The sequence below is a fragment of the Lagenorhynchus albirostris genome, chromosome 21 (assembly GCF_949774975.1).
Source record: "Lagenorhynchus albirostris chromosome 21, mLagAlb1.1, whole genome shotgun sequence".
Lineage (NCBI taxonomy): Eukaryota > Metazoa > Chordata > Mammalia > Artiodactyla > Delphinidae > Lagenorhynchus > Lagenorhynchus albirostris.
Genome location: NC_083115.1, coordinates 6,948,733 through 6,957,813, shown reverse-complemented (window position 1 = coordinate 6,957,813; position 9,081 = coordinate 6,948,733).

Below are 9,081 nucleotides of genomic sequence, written 5' to 3'. Positions count from 1 at the left end.
TAGTACAGGTGAAGTATACATTGTACAGGATAGAGAAGAAAGAAAGTTCTAGAAGTAAGCAGGGGTGAAACCATGGAGAGCCTCTGAAACTTCCTTATGCAGTTGATTTTATCCCAAGGGCAAGAGAAAGCGATCGTAAGGTTTTCAGTAGGAAAGTGATATAGTAAGGTTGTGCTTTTGAAAGATCTCTCCAGCTCCGCTAAGGAGCTTAGCTTGGAGAGGCCAAGGCAAGATACAGGGAGATGTTTTGGGAAGTAATTGCTTTAATCCTGATGAAAGGGGGCTTGTAGCAGAGTAGTAGCAGTGGGATGGAAAACAGTGAACAGAATGAGAGATATTTAGAGGTCAGAACTAATTGCACCAATTCAATGAGGAAATAACTTGAAACTGGGGATGATTCCCCATGTCCTGGCTTGGGCAGCAAATCCTTGGGCATACCTGGAGTTGTAGCCCAGAGGTGTGGTATAGGCACTGGGCTCTGGATCCAGGCTCTGTGCTTCCTTCCTGACTTTGGTACTTCCTAGCTGGGTGCCTTGTACCAATTTTCACCATTCTGTACTTGTTTTCATATCTGTAAACTGTGGTTAAGTATCTACCTCAGAAGCTTGTATGAAGAGTAAATGAATTAATACAGCTGAAATGCTTGTCATAGTAACTTCTCAATAAATACAAGCTCTCATTATTATTAGGGACCTCACTCTGGTTTTCCCATTCCCGCTTCTTGTTTGCTTTTTCGACCTTGTCAGTTCTGGTGCTTCATTCCCAGTGCAATAATCTGCTCTGTCACTTGCTTCTTTCTCCATGGCTCGCTTTGGCATTTCTGATGCCCTGGCCAGGCCCCATTCGTTCTCTCACACACAACAGTGGAGGAGCGAATAGTATTAAAGGAAAACAACCTCTTGATGAAAGCTATTTAAAGTTGTATGTATCGAAAGTACTGTGTCCTCAGATGGAACAGGCGGATCCAATGGCTGAACACTCTGGCATCTAGGACCGATGACATCAACCTCCCATTCCTTAGGCAATGGCGGAATTCCAGACCGCATCCTAAGATTCCACATTTATGCATCCTCATTCTTCTCTGTACTGTGTTAAATTTTATCCGACCCTCATCTAAGATACCCACTCCTTGAGCAATAGTTAATGGCTACATTCCACTAAAATCTTGATTTAAAAGTCAATCATGTCCCATCCTCCCAGCACATTCACTCTGGTCCTCCCACCCCAGTAATTTTATGCTCTCAGTGAGGTCTTCTAATCCTCACTGAGAGGATCATGTTTTTACTTTCCATCACTCTTTATCTTCTTCCCTTCCTTCCATACCCAGTCTAGAATTTATAGTAAACACCTTAACTCTCTAATCCTCCCCTGCACCCTGCATATTTCTCTCAATTATGCTTGCCCTGCAAAACTCCATCCTCATTTAAATCCAAGCATGTGCCTATTCCATACTTGCACGTGGTCCACTGAATTTTGCCGAAGGGGGAAAAAAATGACAGAACCATGGTGGCTGGACTTACTTCAAATTTCTGACCACAGTTCTGAAACAGGGACTCACCATCAATAACGTTGCCTCACTTTCCTGATTAAATTCATTCTCCACACTCTCAGATAATTATTTTGTGCATTCTTCTCCCCAAGTCTCCCTCTCCCTCTGCACATACCTCATACTCTTCAACTGATAATCTCACCATGGACTTGATAGGGAAATTATATCAAAGTAGATGAGAGTTATTGCACCTTTTCACCATTTCCACTGGAGGTGCTTTCAATGAAAAGAGTGCGCTTACTAATACGTTAGACAATTGATTTCACCTAAGCTCTGGTTTTTATCCCCAGGATGTCTTATCAAGGGCTTCATTCCTAAAATCACCCTCTTCTCTTCTGCGTCAATTTCTCCCCCTTTATTGGATTCTAACAAAGTCCCAAACCTACCCTGACTGCATTTCTCCACAGTGCATTAGCAACCTAGTTGCTCAGTCCAGAAGTCTGGATTCCTTTCTTTTCATCATCTGCAACATGTAATTCATCAGTGAGTCCCGCGTGCCCTAAGGTGAACTTCAAAATACGTTCTGAATCTGACTTCATTTCCCCACCTCCAATGTCATAGTCCTAATTCATGCCTGTTATCTCTGGCATGAACGACTGCCACAGTCCCCTTTCAGGTCCTCCTGCCTTTGTCCCTGCCTCCTGCAGTCTGTTTGCTATGACATCCTCAGGTTCATCTTAAGAATAACTCAGATTGTATCTCTCCAGTGCTACTAACCCTTGAATAGCTTCCAATTATACAAACACAACAATGAAAGACAAACCTTTGCATTATGGTCCATGAACTTATTCTTGTTCACTTCTCCAGTCCTGTCTGTCTCCACTACTCCTTTAACTCATCAGCTGCACTAACCTTCTTTCGTTTCGCTCTTATGGCATTCCAAGGACTTTGCATTTGTTCTTTCCTTTGCTCATTATTCCGGTCTCAAATCTAATATCACCTGCTCAAAGAGGCCTCTCCTAGCAAACCTAGCTAAAAACCACTCACCCACTCCCATTCTCTACCTCATTATTGTTCTTGCATTCTGTCTTCTGCATATAGCTTCTTGATTCTCAACATTCTCTTATTTATATTATCTCCCTCCACCCCCATCACAGACATAGTGCAGATACCTGCCTAAGTTCCTTAAAGCAGGATCTCTCTCCCTCTCCCTCTCCGTCCCTGTATCTCCCTCCCTGCTGCATTGCTAGCAACTAATGAATATTTGACACTTATCACTTGTGATCAACAGATGTTTGTTGATTGACTGAATGATGACTGATGATATTGAAGCCTTACTATTAAAAACCTATACTACTGAGACATTGTATCCATACTTGAGAAATTAGGAAGAGGGATAAAACTAAATGTGTTCCTTTGGTAGAGGAACAAATCAACTCTCTGTATTTAAGCAGATAGAATAAACAAGCTCCACAGAGGAAACACGAGGTAAATGGAAGCTACACAGACACAGAACAGTATATTTGAGATTTTATTCTATATATCATTCTATCTTGTCCTGCTTTTTCACTTAATGTCATAAGTGCTTTCTCGTATCATTAAAATTCTTTGTAAACGTAATATTCAACTGTTGAATAATACTGAATTTTCTATAGAAGGACCATAATTAATTTAACTATTCTATTGTTCATTGACATTTACTTTAATTTTTTTCTTTTATAAATAAACATGCTTATGCATCAGTCTTTTTCAACATTTCTGATTCTTTCCTTAGTAAGAACTCCTAGAAGGGGAAAAAGTACTTAAAAAGATAAATATATTAAACGTTACCAAGACATATTACTAAATAACTTCCTAAGATATTTGGGTAATTTATGTTCACATAGTCTATAAAAGTAACCATTTCATAGCACCCTCTGACATTAATAACATTTATTTTACTGTTTGCTCACTTACAGGCAAAAAAAGGTTAATCTCAATATTTTTATTTGCATTTCTGTGATTACTAGAGAGTCATAAATATTTCAGATATTTCCATTATCTCTTGTATTTTGTACATTTGTATGTTATATTTTCTCTTCTTTTTCTGAGTGATAGTCTCAATTTTTGTGAAGTCTTTCTGTATTAAGTGTATAATCATTTGTCTACTATATTTGCTTCAAATATTTATCATATCTACATATTTTAGAAGAATGCTTGACCTAATATCAGCAATATTAGAGGCCCTGAGGGCAAAGGTAAATCTAAGGTACAGTAGAAAAGTGTCTTCCTCTGGAGGGTAGAATGTGCTAGAAATTGGTCCAGGCAGGATAACTAAGGATTTGCCTGAATAGAGTTCAGGTAGGACATAAAGGATTTAGGATTTTACAGGATCAAGAGGAAGTAACATTCAGTAAAGCAAACTTCCCAGACTGAGTACTAATTTTCCTACAAAAACAAGGTCTGTCATGGCTGAGAGACCAGGCACAGAGAGTAAAGCAGTAGTAATTTGTCTTTTCTAAGTTAAGGATTAGAGCATCTTTGATATCTTAGACACTTTCTTTTCCAACCTATAGCCTTTGACCTCACACATCTCTCCTCTGAGGCCATAATATTAAGGAAATTTTAAAAGTTTTTTATCTAATACCCAGAGAGCAGTCGGGGGGTAGGGGGAGGGCAGATGCTAAAGAGAACAGAATTGAATTCCAATTCCCCAGAATTGAAGCTGGGGAAGTAAGAAAATACGCCCAAAGAGCATTTTGGTTGTGGGAGAGAAAAGGGAGACAGCTCAAGAGACAAAATTAGCAATGAGACAGCAGGTACAAGGAGCCGACCCAGCCACAGACCCGTGTAGAACTCGCCTTCCCTGGTGGGTTGAATAAATATGTTAACAGCCAAAGGAAAGTCTTCAAAACCCAAATACCTGGGATGAGAAGAATCTGTATTTTTCTTATGAAATCATGCTTTTTCGCACTTATGCAGCTTCTCAGTGACCTTAGCCAGCTGTGCACACCGGGCACTGGCAAAGGCGCGGGGACTTGTGCCTAATGGGTGCCACGTTCCTCAACTTGAGTTAAGTGCCTTGAAATGGCACCGGCTGAGAATGTCCTTATTAACACCGTGACCATGCTACTAAACTGTTTTCCCTTAATTTGAAATGAAATTTATTACATTAAACCTATTAAACAATTTCCTGAGATATACTGCCACAACAGTGTCTTTCTTTTTCACTTGCACATACAGAGTCAATTGTCATTCAGCAATGGGAGGGAAAAAATAGCCTTTCTTATCTCTCATTTCTTATTTATTTAGAGTTCCCTCAGGCTTTTCAGTGTTACCCAGAAGAAGCTGCCTTGCTCTTAGTAATTCAGTTCTTCAGATATCATGGAAATTGGCTTTAGGATGCAATGCATGAAAATGCAAAAAGGAAAAGCTTACTTTGGTTATCCCCAAATTAAAGCAGTTCATAAAAAGGAATTTTTTGGTTTCTGTGAACAAATTACTGTTCTCAAAGTCTTTTTTTAAAAAGATCTGAAATTTTCGAGCTATTTGTTTTCCTGGCTCCCTGCATCATTCCTCCTCCTGAGTAAACTGCCCCAATCCCTTTTTCTTGCCCGTCCCAAACTCAGCCATCTCAGCTCCCATCCTGCACATTTTCAGCATCAAAACAGAACTCTTCAATGGCCACTGTGCTCTCCCTCAGTATCACAGGAGGCATCTGAGTGTCATTTATTCACCCATTCATTTATTATCTTATTCAACAAACGAATTAGAATCTGTTGAAACCCAGATGCTAGGAAAATACAAAGGTTCATTCATTCTCTCACACTGTCCTAGGGATGGACCCCACCTAATTTTTCTGTTCCTAATTTTCTTTTTAATTTTATGTAATTTTTAAAGAATCTATCAATTGCATCTGGATTTCAAATTCATTACTTATGAATATTCATAATATATTTAAAAATCTGTATATTTATGTCCTCTTTTTAAATTTCTATTCTGTGGCTGCTTCCACCTTTTCATTCTCCATTTTGCTTATTTGCATATTCTCTTTCTTTCTGTGGTTTTGTTTGTTTGTTTATTTGTTTGTTTTGGTTAGCCCTGGCAGAAGTTTGTTTTAACAATCTTTTGGAAGAATCAGCTTTCCATTTGTTAATCTTCTTTAGTGTTCATATATTGTCTAAATTTCATCGAGTCTTCTCTTACTTTTATTATTTTCTTGCTTCTTACTTCTTGTCCCTTTGGGTTTGATTTTTTTCTCCCTAACTTCCTGAATTGAGTGCCACCTTCCACCTTTCTTCTTTCTTGATAAATGGGTGTAAAACTCTACATTTCCCATTAAGGACTGCTTTAGCTCTGTTGCACACATTTGTCTTTTAACCCATTAATTATCATTTATTCTGAATACTTCCTATATTTCCTTTTATAACCTGAGAGATAACTCAGTAATTATTTAGTTTCCAAACATATTGGATTTTGCAAAAATAATACTTTTTGTGTTATAGTCATTCTTTGAAATTTATTGAGACTTCCTCTGTGTCAATATGGGACCATTTTTTTGGGGGGGTGGTCAATGTTTGTGTGTGCTTAAAAAATATTATCTCAATTCATTGAGTGTGGACTATATTTATTAATATTCCTTTAGTCTTCAAAATCTCTGCTTTTCCTTCCTGTTTAATCTCCTAATTTCGAAATGAGGTGTAGAAATTCTTAGTAACTTATCTCTTTCTCTTAACATTCCATCCAGTTGATGCTTGATATATGTGAAGGCTATATTGTTGGGTATATATTGTATATATAGCTGTTGTATGATACCTTGTATAAGAATGTAGTGTCCTTCTTTTAACATTATATTACTTTTGTCTTAAAGACTATTTAATCAGATCCTGTGAAAACAACCCTCGATTTTCTTTGGTTCATTCTTGTTTGAGATATCACTTTATATCCCTTTCTTTTTAACCATTTTCCTCTTATTTTAAGCATGTCTCCTGTTAGCACTGTTTTTGCTTTGTTTTTAATTAAATCTTAGCTTTTTAATTGATATGTCCAGTCCATTTATAATTATCTAATTATTTTTATACTAGAATTTTGTTCCATCATATAATTTCCTATTTTTCCATTAACTCCTTTTTTTTTCATTATTTTCTCCTGGGTCAAGTGAAAAAATGAATCCAGGCTAAAGTCAGAAGAGTCTTTACTTGAAAAGACTATTACAATAAGGGGAGAAGGACAATTGCAATAGAGAGAATTCTCAGATCATGAGGTCTGCTAGCATCTTAAGGGTTAGGCAGGAAGGAATTTTCTCTTATAGGGAACAGTAAACAAGCCTACAAAGAACCAGGCATGGGGGAGTGGGATGAACAATTGAGCAGGAACCATCTTGATCAGCAGATACTTAGGAGGGGCCGTTAAGAAGGGCTGCAGACTGCAACCACACTGCGACCCTAGAATGGAGATGTTTCATTTGCCCTGTGTACTTTGTACAACAAAAACTGTGTCCTTATATTAATTAGGTGATTTTTACAACATTCTTTTCCTTGCTAAGAACATAACCATTAACATATCGATTATGGTTTGAAAAACAGTTATCTACATTTCAAACTGATTTATATCCAAAGTTATTCAGTTCCCCTTATTCTACTCTCTTCCTCAAAGTCACAGTCTTCAAACTGAGGAAAATTAAATTGCTCATAGTTTATCCAAACCCAGGATTCTTTCAGAGGAATTCCTTTTTTAAAACTTTTTATTTATTTTTGGCCGTGCTACATGGCATACAGGATCTTAGTTCCCCAACCAGGGACAGAACCTGTGCCCCCTGACCCGTGCCCCCTGCATTGGAAGCTCAGAGTCTTAACCACTGGACTGCCAGGGAATTCCCCAGAGGAGCTCTTAACGTCAGTACTGTAGCCTGTCTCTTGTCATCTGGATAAGGTGATTTCAATGGGCTTATCCAGCCCTGCCCAAGCTTTCAGTATCTCTTATTTCTTCACCAGTCTCCTGGTATGCACACTGCAGGCAAAATCACCTGTCTACAGAGCAAGTCAAAGAACATCCCCTCCTTACTTATAAACCAATGCATCTCCTATAGGTACTTTCAGACATGGCCCCAAACTACTTATGCCTACCTCAGTAACTATTACTGCCCTCTCCCGTCACTGCACCAAATACCTTTCTGTTCCTCAAATGTGCCCTACCTCTTGGTCTTTATACATGCTCTGGCTCTTCTCTCTTCCCTACCCATGTGACACAATTAAAAAAATACATAGATGTTGGATAAATCATGACAGAATTCAAATCCCAGCTCTGCCAATTACAAGTTATATAATTGCTCGCAAATTACTCAGCGTAATTGACCTTTAATTTCATCTATAAAATGAAAATAAAATACTTAATTGGATGTCTGAGAAGATCAAATCAATTAATAGACATAAATCATTTATTATTATGATTACCCTAATAAGTACTCAATCAATATTTGTTTAATCAATTCACACCATAGCAAGCAATAATTCCAGGTATTTACTTCATCAACATCTACCTGTTCGCTCTTATTCCAAGCAATACAATCTGTCAATCAGTAATTTACTATATTATCATGTTGCATTACTGAGCTTTCCAAGCACACGACTTACATCAGCATTATATATATACATATATATATATATTTTATCCCTTCATAATTTTTAGGAGAGTGTTAATAAAATGTAGGTGATTAGTATCTAAGTGTTTCTATAATTATCCATATCTGCACTGCTCACTGCATCCTATTTCCCAGCCTCCATTCTCTATGATTTTAGTTCTGGACATCATTTCAGATAAACTATTTTGTCCACTAAATACATCCATGGAAGTCATAAAACAAGGTTTTAAATTGCACCATTTTAAATGTTCATCTTGTAGAGGAGAAGGGAAACAAATTTTGATAAAATTTTACTCTGGGACTGTGCGTCTTGTTGAGCAGCTAACCCACTTCATACTGTTAACCACATACAGCCATCTATCCATTCTGCAGTAATTGCTGGCCCTGGGAATGATGGATTGACAAGAAAATCTTGGTTACTAGACCTCTTTTGGTTCACAGTCTGGCATTGAAGGTACACGTTGAACAACTAATTACAACAAAGTATGGTAAATGTTGGGAGAAAGTGTGTCCCAGGTCAGTGGGAACAGAGAGCAGAGGCATCCACCTGAAAACAGCATTTGGGATTCAAGCCCCAGTAGCTATTTCCCAAGAAACTCTTCCAGAAAACCTGTTTATTGCAGTTTAGCAGTTCCAAATCCTGAAAAAGGAAAGATGATTTTTAAAAAATCCCTTAGTCACTTAAAACATCATCTCAACCATCTAATTCTCCCTGGAGCTCCTGGTAATTATAGCACATTTTCTCCCTCAGTTGTCAGTGAAAAAAATCCTGTTGTAGGTCATCACTGCCCTATTGTTAGACCAGGACTTTTTTTTTAAACAAATCAGCCTAAACAAAAGGCCTGCTGCAGCTTAGGTACTGGAGAAGGTACATTCTGCCTGGTCCAAGGTGTTGTCAGCAGAGAGCAAAATCCACACTAAAAAAGCAGCCTGTCTTGGGAGGTAGCAACACCACTGTAATAGACGCAATTAA